The sequence below is a fragment of the Hyposmocoma kahamanoa genome, unplaced genomic scaffold (genome assembly GCF_003589595.1).
Source record: "Hyposmocoma kahamanoa isolate Upper Pololo Valley unplaced genomic scaffold, ASM358959v1 63, whole genome shotgun sequence".
In the NCBI taxonomy this organism is placed as follows: Eukaryota; Metazoa; Arthropoda; class Insecta; order Lepidoptera; family Cosmopterigidae; genus Hyposmocoma; species Hyposmocoma kahamanoa.
Window position 1 is genome coordinate 3563541 of NW_020653851.1, and position 15091 is coordinate 3578631.

At 36.9% G+C, this 15091-nt stretch overlaps 1 protein-coding gene across 1 annotated transcript in view; it reads right to left on the reverse strand.

The window, feature by feature from the left end:
- LOC113230233 overlaps nt 1-1112 on the reverse strand; it is a 112082-nt gene extending 110970 nt beyond the window's left edge. The window contains exon 1 of the mRNA XM_026464070.1: nt 1043-1112. The gene's annotated coding sequence lies outside the window, so the exon portion shown is untranslated. The remainder of the gene's footprint in view (nt 1-1042) is intronic.
- Nucleotides 1113-15091: the final 13979 nt, after the last annotated feature.

Consider the following 15091-nt stretch of genomic DNA (forward strand, 5'->3'; position numbering starts at 1 on the left):
CCTTCCTTTAGCAATTAGTCGATACATTTAAGTAATTTTTTGTTGGTGTAACAACAAGAACAACTAAATTAAAATGGTTTTGCTATACCAACAAAACAATGCTATCTTAAATGAACAACACCATAATTAATTGAGATTATGGTACGTGTTTTATGTAATGATATAGTTACATATTTCAATTAGTTATATAAAGTTATAAATGAGTATTTAAATATTTAAAAGGGTTTTTAGCAACTACCTGTAAAAAGTCCGTTCAATAATAAAGTACGTTTAAAACGTAAGTTATTGCCATAAAACACACATTGCGAATAAATTTTGCAGCTTTATTTTTATGTCAATTATTGTTTTTTAAATTTTCGAAAGCATTTCATAATTCCCAAGTAAACTTTTTGCAAAGTAAAGAATTAAATTATGTTATAGGTCATTATTTATTTTAACACGGAAGGTTTCATTTATTATAAAGAGAATTAAACACGGTGACTTTAGTAATACGGACGAATTTGTATTACGATTATATACGTAGGTATACGTATTACGTGCGGCAGAATGAAAGTAAATTTATTCCGCTCCCACAGAGCAGTAGACCACGGCTCAACTTTGATTAAAATTCAACAGCTCTCACATAAGACGACCAATCTACAATATTAATAAACATTGACGTAGAACACAACTAAACGTTACACAAACAACATGTTAAGCAACAGCATATTAGTCATGCTTCGACACACTGACCATTTAAACTAAACAAACTCAATTCACAACTGTAAACACTGACGAAATTACCTACTATTTCAAGTTTAATTAACTACTAACAAAGGACAAAGATTTTCTTTGTTTAAGAAACCAGTGGCGGAAAAGTTACGGAAAATAAATAATTGTACAAGTTATTAGAGGCGCGCGAAATAAAATAAACAATATATGGCATACGATTCATAGACAGATTCAGGCTTAAAGTGCGTTGTCTAAGATAAACATGTGGGTGCAATGCGCAACAGGGTGGCGCGGAGGTCAGCGGCAGGCGGCATGCGAGTGGCGGGCGTACCTGCGGGCGAGCGGGAGCGACAGTCCGGACTGAGGGCCGAGCGAGCGCGCCGCGGCCTCCGTACGGACTGACGCGTTGCCGCCACCGTCGACGTCGGTGAAACCTTCTTCCCGCCCCCCACTCCGGTCCGGGTTACCATCCCTTCGATTAGGTACTATTAAAATTATAACTTCTCCCCGCATATTTTAAACAAATTATCTAGACAGTGCTTTCCTCGACAACTTATGGCGGCAGTGTAATAAGTTTAAAAACATTGAGTTCTCGCATCGATTTTTCCGTCAGACTGCCCGATCGTGTCCACACTGAAGCGCCGTTAAAGTTAGGGAACAATTTTTGACAAAAATAATGTTAAGAAATTGGTTTCAAACTTTTATACGATACGTAGGTAGTACACCTTTTACAACAAAAATACACGAATGACAAAAAAAGCTTGTTTCCAAGTTAAATTATAAATGAGTTACAGGCAATCAACTCTTTTCCAAAACTATGGGACATAATCTTCTCAACGTCGGCTGCACTCTACAAAAAGAATGTCTAATCCCGCAAAAACAGCCAGTGGACGCTGGCAACTCCGGGCCTCCTCCCACTTCTCGCCGACCCAGCCGGTAGGGCCCGAATAATAAAGCGGGGGAAAATCGGACGGGGGGTGGAAATGCCGGAAGACACGAGCTGCGCCGGATGGATGGAGCGGATCCCAAACCCCTTGCATCTCTTTCAGAGCGCAGCAAACAAGTTCACGTAAAAAAGTTACGAGAAAAAAATTGGATTCTTTTTATTGTTACGTAATGACATTGAAACATAACCAAATTGGGGGCCTGCGCGAAATTTATGTCTTTATTAAAATTGGTTCATAAATTAAAGGAATAAGTTACATTGGTATGTATCGAATTCTGAACTTTCGGTGAAGGGTTGTCTGTGATTCTATCTTTTGACCATTTTGTTTTTGGTTATGATATCCGATGTTAGACCATTTGTATCTTATAACGTTTACTTTATTTATCCATATGGCATGTCGAGGAAAATATATTAATATTATAAATAAATTAAAATCGTGCCTAAAGTACAAATGTGCGACATAAAAGGATTTGACAAAGAAACAACGCTACAGGTGGACCGTAAAGGTCAAAGTTTCCGACCCAAAGGCTCAGGAAGTAAGGAGTTTGTCTCGACATAAATTAATTTATCAGATGGCAACCCTAACTGACTCAGCGGTAACTTTATGAATTGTTTTCCCGTATTTAAAGGAATCAATGATCTTTTACATATTACGAACAGAAGAGCAAATGAATAACTAAAGTTATTCAAAGTCTTTTACTACATAGGGGATTAATGAGGAACAATGCAGGCAACCGTCATGACTTTGCTACTTTTGTTCCCTTGAATAAATATTAAAGTAACGTAGCACGGTTTTATTAAAATTAGTAATACTAGAACTTTAGCGTTCGCATGAACATAGTTGGTGATATAGTATGTAGTGGGATGAAGTACGTGTCTGTAGTTTGAAACACTATTTCATAATAAGTTAATGCCTCTACACACCCGCTTCGCTTATTTTACTATATACAAGATGTTTCTTTTTGTCACTTGACAAATTTTAAGATGTGATTATACTCGTGATAAAAAACAACTTCAATTTTAAGACGGGACCCTACTGAAATAGCGAAAGAAAAGACAATATTCACGCAGTGTAAAGAACCTGGATCAACAATATGAAATCGTTGATTGCGTACCTACGTGAATCATCTTATATTTCTATTTTTTGCCCCGCACTAGGGAAACCTTGTACCGCGGTTGCCACGAACACACACATAGGTAGACAATCACAAATTACACCGAAACTCATGACAAAAATAAAATTGTAGTCCAGACAAATAATATTTGTCCCGGCCCGGGAATCGCACGCGGGTCCTCTGCGTGGGAGTCTTGCATGGTGACCGTTCGGCCACGGAGGCAGTTAGCAGTTGGCAGCATCAACATCAACCCTTTTATATTTCCCACTGTTGAGCAAGGGTCTCCTCTCAGGCGACAGTTTAGGCTATAGTCCACGATGGCACAATGCGGGTTGGGGATTTCACACGTTTTCCGAGTCCGTTGTGAACCTTCTTCGACGTGTAGGTTTCAACACGATGTTTCCTTCACCAAAACTACGTGATTATTTAAAAAAAAGTGAGATATACATTTGCTGAACAAATTAAAAAGGCTTCTGAAACACGGTCTACATCTCCGTACATACCACTAATCGCTTTGGAAATTAACTTTATCGCGTTGTGGCAGTACTTACTCACATATCTAGTACGTTCCTGTCCCAATCTAAAAATGGCTTCCTTACGTACGAGCCATTGAGGGGGGTTAAGTTGGGAAACATCATCTCTGATCGAGCGACGTTTCATTTTTTGTCAGGTCAAAAAAGTAGCACTGATTGCCGAGTTGGAACATGACTTTCCTTCTATGCACGACGTCAGGATTCGATTGCCAAGTCAGGGTATCACTACATGTTTTTGAATAACGTACTTTTTAGTTTACCACCACTTATCTAGCAGTGTTGTCAGTGTGTAATTTTAAAATACTAACAACGCCGCAGGAATATAATTCCTAACATCATAAACAACAACTTTTGTTCCACTTTCGACGAAACAATAAATTTACTAAAAATAAACTTTAAAATTTTTGTTGTATTATCTGACACTTTTTAGATAAGTATTTGGTAGAATAAGTCACATATGCAAGCGTCATCCGCGACTCCCACCCCCGTCCTGCACAAAGTTAGCGTTTCGAGCAATCTTTTTATTTTTGTATGAAAATCAAATCTGTTGAACTGTTGAAAAAGTCATGGAACAAATGTTGTTGTTTATGATGTTAGTAATATAGTCCTACAAGGTTGTTAGTATTTTTTATTTAGTAGCAGTAGAGCTCCATAAGAAAGAGTTCATCCAGGGTAGTACTGCTTTACCTATTTCTACCGCCAAGCAGTAATGTCTGTATTACTGTATTCTGGTTTAGAATGGTGACGGGTGCAGCGGCAGTGCCCCTCAGATCTTTGCGATTTAAAGCTCTGAGTGGCACTGCAACTGTTATGGACAGGCGTGTAGCTTACCATCAGGCGCACGACTTGTTCGTCCCGTCGCTTAATAGTGTAAAAAAATAATCTTGTATAATCATCAGCTTTAAGCCCGAATAAGTGTGCCGTCAGTTTTTTTATTAAAAACATCTTTTTCTAGATACCTTAGGGTCTTATGGAATATATAGCGCAAAAGTGGGCAGTGATCACTGAATTGTTTGGTCTGAATCACTTCACATATTATGTACATTTTGGCGTACACGGACCTTACGAAGTTAAAAGTTGTTTGCACGGAGAAGGGGCACAAAAGTTTACGAATATGTTTGTAGTTCTCAATCCGTATTGGACTCGCGTGGCAGACTATTGTCTAAAACCCTTTCTTTCGAGGACACTCGTAATCAGCAGAGAAATATGTAACGGTTACACCTGGTATGTTACTTCTAGTAAAACAATATACAAGGTTACTTGTAACACCAACAACCTCTCAGGGCTATATTACTAACATCATAAACAATAACTTTAGTTCCATGACCTTTTACAAAATAAAACAAATTTACCAAAAATAAACTTTTAAGTTTATGTTGTATTATCTTATACTTTTTGGCTCTATATTTAGTAAGTTCAAAGGTACAAGCGTTCTCCCATGTGCGCTCCAGGGCGTTTTATACAGAGTTATCATCATATATTAATGAATTTCAGTGATTTTCTTTGTATTACAAGGATAAAAAGTTTCACTGTTGTATTTTTTTTAAATTCACATTTATTTATAACTTTTGTTTTGTACATGTTGAGAGGATTGTACTTTGCTTTTTTTGTTTGTTTCTGTTCCTTACTTGTTAGTCTGATGTCATAATTAAGAATGCTGCGTTTCCCTGTTACTGGGATATATACATTAAGATAGATACTAAATTTTATATTGTATATGTTCTATTGGGATACAAAATAAATAAATAAATATAGATTCAAAGCGACTAATTTAAATATTTTTATTTTTGTAGGGAAGTAAAAGCTGATGAATTATTAAAAGTCATGAAACAAAAATTGTTACTTATAATGTTATTAGCGAGGTTTTTAATATTATACGAATAATCCTGTATATTGTTTTATTAGAAGTAACATACTAGGTCTAGCCGTTACAAACAGCCCAGTAGAGTACGTGTGCACGCCTGCCGCGCGCCGTTTATGGACGCATACATTCGCATAATCTCATTATAGAATTACAGTGTTCGCTCGGTGTTTAACTGCCTCCGTGGCCGAACGGCTACCATGCCGGACTGCCACGCAGAGGTCCCAGGTTCGATTCCCGGGCCGGGAGAAATATTTGTATGACCTACATTTATTTCTCTCGTGAGTCTGGGTGTAATTTGTGGTTGTCTATGTGTGTGTCCATGGCACCCGCGACACAGGGTTTCCCTAGTGCGGGGCTATGTTGAGTGTGTGCGTTATTATTGTTTAAAATTGACATCAAGTAGTAGACGTGTTTATATTTATTTAAAAAAGAGTAGTTCAAATTCAGAGTTTAAGGGTTGTATTCTAGAACTCTACTCAATGCTCAAGTCAGGACTTGAGTATAATTCAAAGCGCTAGAAATCATACCCAAGTCCTTGCCATTAGAGTCGGATTTCCAGTGCTTGAAATCATACTCAAGTCTGCTCAAATCCTGACTTGAGCATTGAGTTCTGGAATACGACTCTTAGTAGCAGTAGAGCTCCTTGTGAAAGAGTTCGTCCACGGAAGTTCTGCCACCTTACCTATTTCTGCCGCCAAGCAGTAAGTAATGTGCATACATTATTATAGCATTACAGCGTTCCGGTTTGAAAAGTTACGAGCGCTAGTGCAATTACAGGCACATAGAACTTGTCAATTTATGTCTCAAGGTGAGAGGCGCAGTGGCAGTAGCCCTCTTTGCGATTTGAAACTCTGAGTGGCACTGCAACTCTTATGGATAAGCGTGACGCTTACCACTAAGCGCACGACTTGTTCGTCCCGTAAGCTGTTATTATAAAAAAAAATTGTTTCGCATTTCTTATCTATTGCATATTCATAGTCCCATAATCGAGATATCAAACCGCGACACAGGTTAAAAATATCAATACGTAAGTACAAGAATACTGTGATGAACGTCTTTTTTTTTTTCAAATTATGTTATAACCTGTAGGTACAACTAAAATATAATGTGACAACCCTACGCTCCGAGAGACGTGACGAGCATTCGCGCGAAGGCATTGACACGCCGAACAGGCGATAGTTGCATTAGGTACTTAATCGATACCTCCAGACATACCACATAAATACTAATAGATACCTCGAATTAACACTACACCAACTTTATGTTTTGGTAATTTTCTGTTGCTTTTGTAAACAGTTCATATTTATTTACTAATATTTGGTCCCCGAATTTTGTGAAATAAAAAATAAAAAAACCAGAAAACAAAATTCAATAAAAAAAGCAAAAAAAATTCGTCACTTGTGATGCCTGTAAAGGTTATTAAAAATCTCTCACTAGATGTCACCGCTAGAGTGACGAATGCCGAAAAAGTCAGTGCAATATATAGATCTATAACAAAAACACAGGAGAATTTCGACGACTTGGTAGCACTTGGAACATTATACAGCGCAACATGGGCGTGTGTTCAAGTCCCACCGGGTCGACGAAATTTTTCTGTCTTTATATTCATAATCATAAAAAAAAGATTTTGTTGAAAAAAAGAAACAAATATCAAAATAAAAACAGAACAGCTCCTAAAATTAAATTGGCGTAATGTTCATTGGACGTATAGTTATTATCAGTGATAGGAATTGGGGGAATTTAGTTATACTAAAGAATAACGTGGACCTTCCCTTATACAAAATAATCAGTTCCGTGAAGTATCGGAACTTCGCGGAACTGATTATTTTTGGATATGCGTATTATTAATTGAAATTGTAGTACCACGGGCAACAAAGGAATTTCTGTACATTGGCAACAATTTATTATTTCCTATTAAGTATTTCCTACAAATTATTGTCCCAAAAAACAATATTGTACTTGTGTTTCTATATGTACTTACGTATTAAAAATACTTTAGCCATTTAAAAAATAAACAGTCAAAAATAAATTATATATGCATTGATGACGAAATGGGTATGTCCATACAATTCACAATTGTCGATCACTGCTATTATACTACGTTATTGGTCTCATATGTTTTGCTATTGGTATTTTAATCAATAAGAACAACATGGAGGTAGATCTAACTGTATAGTAAAATATAACGACAAAAAACGAAGAAACAATTATGTTCATGAAAGTTAACATGGTGATGAATGTTTGTAAAACTTTCCGAGGACATTGAGTTATATAATTTTGGACCGAATTCTTGTGTCATTGTTACAAAGTTTGTATAATACTAATGACCTTAAAGAAACAACTGGATAACATGAAAATATACTATTAATAACCACTAAACATTAATGATCCATAGTCTAATGGTTTGACCTACCGCCTCTCAAACAAAGGCCGTGGGTTCGAATCCGGGATCGTACCTCTGACTTAAAATTAATTTGAAGGGAAGGAAAACATCGTGATAAGACCTGGGGACCTACCACAACCTCTTAACACAATGTTACTTTAACCTTACATTGACTTTTGTACCATGACACGCTAAAAGTAAGCTTATTAGAATGTTAAAACTATTGGCAGCTTTGTATATTCACTCAGTTCGTACTTTGACGCGACTATAACATTAAAGTAATATTGTTCTTATGTCAAATTTAGCAATCTTAAAATAGTTACTCGGACGCAGTGGAAACAATATTATTTTCGAATTTATTATCTAAATATTGATTTGTAATGATTAAAAGTTAATTTGAACTTATTTATTTACATAAATCTCTTCAATATTTTGTTTATTTTTTATTTAATAGTACATAGGAAATCATTTCTCGTTAAATAAAAATACATGAGATGTTTATTTCGTAAAATTGTAACAGCGACATCTATATGCTCCTTGGCAACACTAACAGTTGATACCGAATTCACAACGTGACTATGAAGACAGCTTGTTTTATTTATTTTTCTTCATGAAAATGCGGAATAATAATTGGAAACAACATAATTTTAATGGATTTTATTATTACATACTTTTCTTTTCTTAAGAGTTAAAATTCTCTGAATGTAAATAACATTAAGCACTTAAACATTATAATACGATAAGACGATTCGGAACAGCAAAAGAGAAAGAGATGGCATTATATTATATTTATATTATATTCATATAGCGTTATTTATTTCCTACTTTTAGTAAGGAATTGACAATATTGGTAAATCATTCGTTCTTTCAATCACTTTATAATACATTATTTGGTTGACAGGTTTGCATGGTACGAATATGAGTAATATTATAATAAGCTTACTTTTACTTTTTAATCTTACATTACAATAAGATTATTTTTGGAAAGGTTATGATAGGCCCCCTGCACGTCGAAGAAGGTTCATAATCCTCGTAAAACATGTGAAGACTCCAACTCGCATTGTGTTAGCGTGGCGAACTACAGCTTAAGCCCTCGCCTGGAACCATGCCCAGCAGTGGAGCGTATAGGTAAATGAGTTGAGATAAAATATTAACAAAATGACGTTACAGTCAATAATCAATGAAAAATACACTTTAAAAGTCGTAGCATAGAACCTATAACATGTTACCAGAACACGATCAAGTATCCCATCAAGCTATTGAACGAACGGCGAGCCTCTTAACACACATCTATTCGTATTGGTATCTCTGAACTCCGTTCTATTGAAGTGACGCATACCCTGCTCATACTGAAGGCCTCTTTAGAACTCTATGAAACAAAAGGTGGTTGTTTACACAAGGGAATACTTTTACTGTTTGAACGACCTTTGCTTCTCGGTGTAAACGACGGGTATGTATGCTCTGATTGCGCAATCGGTTGGTAGTGGAAACTGATAACCTTTAATATGTGTACTTTGATAATATTTTGTTTATATCATATAAAAATTACTGTTTATAAATTTGTTACAAAACTTCTTACATATGTTAAAATGACTCACCCTATTATGTTGTACATAATTTAAAATCGCAAGATATTCGTGACTTTTTTAGTATATGGCTCCACATTTCACTGCCTCCGTGGCCGAACGGTTACTATTCTGGACTGCCACGCAGAGGTTCCGGGTTCAATCACCGGGCCGAAAGAAATATTTGTATGGCCCATATTTATTTCTCTCGTGAATTCGGACGTAGGTTGTAGTGGTTTGTATCTATGTGTGTGTCCATCGTACCCGCGACCCAGGGTTCCCTAATGCGGGGCTTTGCTGAGTGTGTGCGTTATTTGTTTTTTCTTTTTAATTATAATTTATTATCCACCTGCATAATTATTACTTTTTACATAGTCTTATAGGGTTCTCCTAGTTCAGGTACTTACTTGGTACTTGTTGCAACGGGCGTATCCGCAACTCGACGACAAGGCGCCTCGTTCAGGTATATGTGTTATGTTTTACATTGATTCGCATAATTAGTATTTACTTATTCCTTTGTACGATAAGTTATCAATAAAAAATTTTATATTTTATTTTTTTAGTTCCTACGCAGTTAATTATACTTCTAAGTATTTTCGCACTTTCTCAGCTTCAAATATGAGACAGCGCCCACTTACCGCGTTGTAGTTAGCGGACGCTAGAATTTATTCACATGCACTTCAGTAGGGCTAGCACGACAAGGCGCGACTGGCGCGAGAGCGACATAAAGCGCGACATGTCTATGCAAGAATAGCAGTATGTAGCGCTTGTCACAACACTTTCCATTTCGCTCTATAAGGTATTCTGAAATGACACGTGTAAAATATATTGAAAATAAATTATAAACTGTGACAACAAAAAGTGGACATTTGCTACATTGCAAAGATAAGAACTTCGTCGACTACTTTGTATTTTAACAAATAACTTTTCGACGAAAATCCTGCTGTGTAAAATTCATTCTTCAGAGGAAATAAAATCAAAATAACAAAAGAAGATACTTACCCAAATATTCCATTGAATATAAGCCTGCCCTGTTGTTAATTGTTACGGCCTGAGTGTCTTTATTGGAGCTGATGCTTGCATTGTTACAGGCAGCGAGATTTTGCGGGTACGAAACTTAAGTTCGTTGTTTATAACGATCGCTTCTAATTATACAATATTGTCAATATTGTATTCTAAAAATGTCTGTCGTGCTATAAAGATGTTGTCACGTCAGAGACAGATTGAGCAATCTACATGTCCATACTAGTAGAAGAGTTTTTCCAGTACTGCCGCCATGCCTATTTCTGCCAAAAAGCAGTAATGTGAACATTACTGCGTTCCGGTTTTGAAGGGTAAGGCTCAACTCACACTAGCGCATAGTCGAAATCTCGCGTCGGTCACGCGACGACCACGATCACAGTGTGGTCGGCCTCTGACGCCTCACTGCGAGTAAGTAACGCACGGCGACGGGCGCTTATTACGAGGAAAAAGGAACCAAAGCACGCGCTTAGAGAGGTGAAAATAAAATTGCCCGCCGTGTGCAGTCGTGCGGAAACGAATGATTATGAAAGACTTGTATGAGTGTTTGCGCCGACGTCGGCGTACTCAGCGGTAGGCACTTATCGCGTAAACTTGAGCGAGAGACGGAGCCCTGGAAGGCTGATTGGCACAGTGGCAGTGCCATTCAAATCTTTGCGATTTAAAGCTTTGAGTGTTTAAGGATAGGAGTATCGCTTACCACCAAGCACACGACTTGTTCTTGACTTTTTCTTTTCTTGACATTTGAATTCAAATATACCATTGTATTGTAATTAACTGCCTCCGTTGCCAAACGCTTACCATGCCGGAGTGCCACGCACAGGTCCCAGGTCGCACATTTATTTCTCTCGTGAGTTTGGGTGTAATTTGTGGTTGTCTATGTGTGTGTCCATGGCACCCGCGTTACAGCTGAGTGTGTGCGTTATTATTATTATTATTATTATGTGCGTCATTGTTTCATAAGATGCAAATGAAATCAAACATTACAAATCGTCTTATTGATCAAACACTACTAATAATTTGTAAGGCAAATTCCCTGGCGAAGAATAAGAACGAAAATCTTGGGTTGCTCTTTGTAAGTAGACACTTATTACCTTCACTATTTACAGTAAATTTATTTCAAATATCGTAGATCACCACCATGGATTGGATACTATGGATTGTTGTCATCCGAGTACGCAGAAGCTGTGCATTAAACTTCAGTGTACAGTTTTTGCTTTCACTATAGAGTTTTAAACCTCGCAAATGGCAAATTGGAATATCAACTGGAATCTTATTACGGAAGCATGTATTCTTCCGTAAATGCATATGTAACTCTATGAAGATGATTGTCAGGAACAGCCAGCTTATTTTGATTGCTCGTATTAATGTTAAAAGGACCTAGTCATCTACCACATTATTATTATTGTTAATAAATATAATAATAAGCCCAAATGCAGAATGCCTACCTGCTCGATACGGCGCATAAAGTTTGCTGGCTCTTGAAGCTGAGTCCGTGTTGATTGGCGGGGAATACTGTCTCTCCGATTTAAAAATTCAAAATTAATCTTTTACGTCATGGGAGAGGCGAGAGTCCTAAATAGATCGATCGACTCATCCGTAGAACAAAGATCTATGTGCAAGACTACTTGTTCTCAGGACATAGTACACTTCGTCCGTTTATCTTCGCTGTGGATGCCAGATCGACCATTGTTCGATTTTATATTTCCGAAATTAAATAAGATATATAAATTCTCAAAACACCTTTAGATAAGCCTTAGTTTGAATAAGGAAATTATTTTCGTAACGTACTTATTCTCTTTTCGCTATATAATCACATCGGACTTTGTTCTTCGGATGAGTCGAGATATCTAAAATAATAAGAGTAATAATGTGCCAGACTACCACACTGACTACCTTGTCTTAAATTAAGAGTCTATACAACCTTAAATGGCTTTGGTTGATTCCGCATAACAGTGAAAGTATTGAATAAATCACTTTGGAAAAAATATATAATGAAGTGATTAAAATATACACTTATTACTATATCGTGTGATAAAACGATTCCTAAAAATTTTCTCTATAGAAAAAAAAACACAAACTTGCCTCGAAACTTGCCTATATTCAATAGGTACCAACATTGACTTACAAATAAATGGACGACGGGTCTAATACAAAAACCACGAAAAAAATGTCCCAAGTCAACCTATTCGAAATTTAAATTGTAATGTCATCGCAGTATCGCGCTGTCCGTAGAACAAATGAAGACTAAAGCGGAGTGTCGCGCTCTGTATACGATTTTAGCGCCTTACAAGTGCGGACACTTTTTAGCGCGGACACGCCGTCCATATAATTGTAAGTCAATGGGTACCAATGATTTTTTTATATCAACTGAACTAAATAGAACTCGTAAAGGATACGATATACATTGTTCAAATGGCTTTAATTGCCTTTGTAAAAAAATTAAAAAAAAATGTTTGAATGCGAGCTCAGCGTCGACTTGTAAGATCCTGTACAATGAGTACCAAAGCACGAAACTCTAAGGGGTTGCTCTTCGTAAATGGTACTTTATTCATATTTATTATTTAGAATATTTGTTTCCAATAACATACAGACAAACAGACAGTTCAAAATACATTGTTTCAACGACATTGTTAGTCTACGCCTACTGTTTTATTGTTAGGTACTGTGAGTTTTATAAAAGCGAAGCACGTATAAATTTCAGAGTCCAAGTCAATATTTAAAAAAAAATTTAATTAACATTGTAAAAACCTTCAATACAAAACGCAAAGTCCAAAAAGACAATACAGTCGTCATTTGTAAGCCAAGTTGAGTTGTGTTGGGTAGTCTGCAGCCTGCCCTGGTTGCAGCTCCATATCAAGGTCACCGTATTATTGTAACGTCGTCGGATTTCTAGAAATTTTCAAATTTCAAATCGATCAAACGAGTGGAAATAAAATAAATATTCACTTAGTGGCCTAGCCTTGGCAAAAGTAAGGGTTAAAGAGGAAGGGGTAAAAGAAGGGTTCGGTCCACATAAATTTATTAGAAGAAGTAAATGAAAGGAAAAGGAAAAGCAGCAACAATAAGCAGCAATTAAAACTTTTTTATGAGAAAAAAGCGACTTGAAAAGTTCGTGGAATTACATCTATTTGCCAAGTTTTCGTGAAATCGGTTACCAGAAAATGCGCGAAACCGGAATCATACCTCAGTTTGCCACCCCTAGAGGTGGAATATTTTCTTCAAATTTAATTGGGACTAATACTGAGGTACTTGTGAGGTACTTTCCAACAAAAAAAAAAAGAATTATCAAAATTGGTTCACAAATAAATGCCGGAGTAATCGCGTAACATACACACACAAATATATAGTCGAATTGAGAACACCTTCCGTTTTGAAGTCGGTTAAAAATAATACAATGATTTATAAAAGGTACAAACATTAAAGAATTCTTTCCCTACTATTCATCCCCTACGAGTACTGGACTATAAAGTCAAGGCACTTACATACGTACTATACGTGTGTACGAGTATATCTAATGCTTTAAAAACAGTTAAATTACATGAAGTTGAGTTTTACATAATGATTAATACGCACGTCCTCTTGCTTCGAGAATGTTTATGAGTGTGATGAAAACGGAACGAACCAACGTAAAAATAGTGAAAGGAAAAGGAATTCGAGAGCGATTCAAATTTTAAAGTAAGTGGTCAGTAGGACAGGGCGCGACTGGCGCGAGAGCGACATGAAGCGCGAGACATTGCTATTCTCGCATAGAGATCTCGCGCTTTAATGTTGTTCTCGCGTAGGGTTTATTAACCTGTGGTCTATGAACCCCTCAGGGGTATATGTAATGCATGAATGAAATGCCGAGGGCTCATAGCGAGCCTACCTACAACAATACATTATTATTAAAATTGGCATACAATATATTATGTTCGGAGGTTAATACGTGACCTTTTTGAATTTTCGCTTCCTTTGAAGGCCATTCGTTAATGGAGCGATCGAGACACACGTCAATACAACCCACGAGCCTTTCTTCTTCTTTGTCTTTTCGGAAAGGGTTCGTGGGCTTTTAGAAATTTTGAGAGGTGTCCATGACTAGAAAAGTGTTAGGAAACCCTGCCCTACAGGAACCAGTAAAGAGGGTGATAAAAAGGTGGGAAGACCATAAAGGAGGCCAGTATCGTCTACGTCTACTACCCACTACCACTAGGGAAAGACCTGATAATGATCTGACACCTGAACAGATCATCAAACGTACCTAAGAACCATTCCGATTAGACCAGTCTTCAGATAAAATACACGGACTCACACAGATACACAGACAACGGTTTCAAACTTACTCTCCTCTTTATGCGACAGGGCAGAAGTTAAAAATAAGAATATTAATTTAATTCTAATTGCCAAAGTTACAAAGTATGGAGATAAAGGTAAAATATGGAGATGAAATAAACTAGTTGAGCAGTACTTGTTAAGAGATTAGTATAAGAATTTAGTAGCAATATAGCTCGTTGTGAAAGAGTTTGTCCAGGGAAGTATTGTCACCTTACCTATTTCTGCTGTTTTGAAGAGCACGGGTGCTGATGAAATTCTAGACACATGACACTTATCAACTTATGTCTCAGGGCGACAGACGCAGAGGCAGTGATACTCAGATCTTTGTAATTTGAAGCTCTGAATGGCACTGTTATGGACAGGTTTGTCGCTTACCACCAGACGCGTGATTTGTTCGTCCCGTCACGTCAGGAACCGACCATGTATAATATGTCGCATCCTTGTGACTTGTGTGAAAATTTCAGATAATATACATAAATTATTTTAAGTAGTTATATTATTTTTATGGCTTTCATGCATTGACTTACAATTATATGGACGTCGGGTCCGTGCTAAAAAGTGTCCGCACTTGTAAGGCGCTAAAATCGTATACAGAGCGCGACACTCCGCTTTAGTCTTCATTTGTTCTACTGACAGCGCG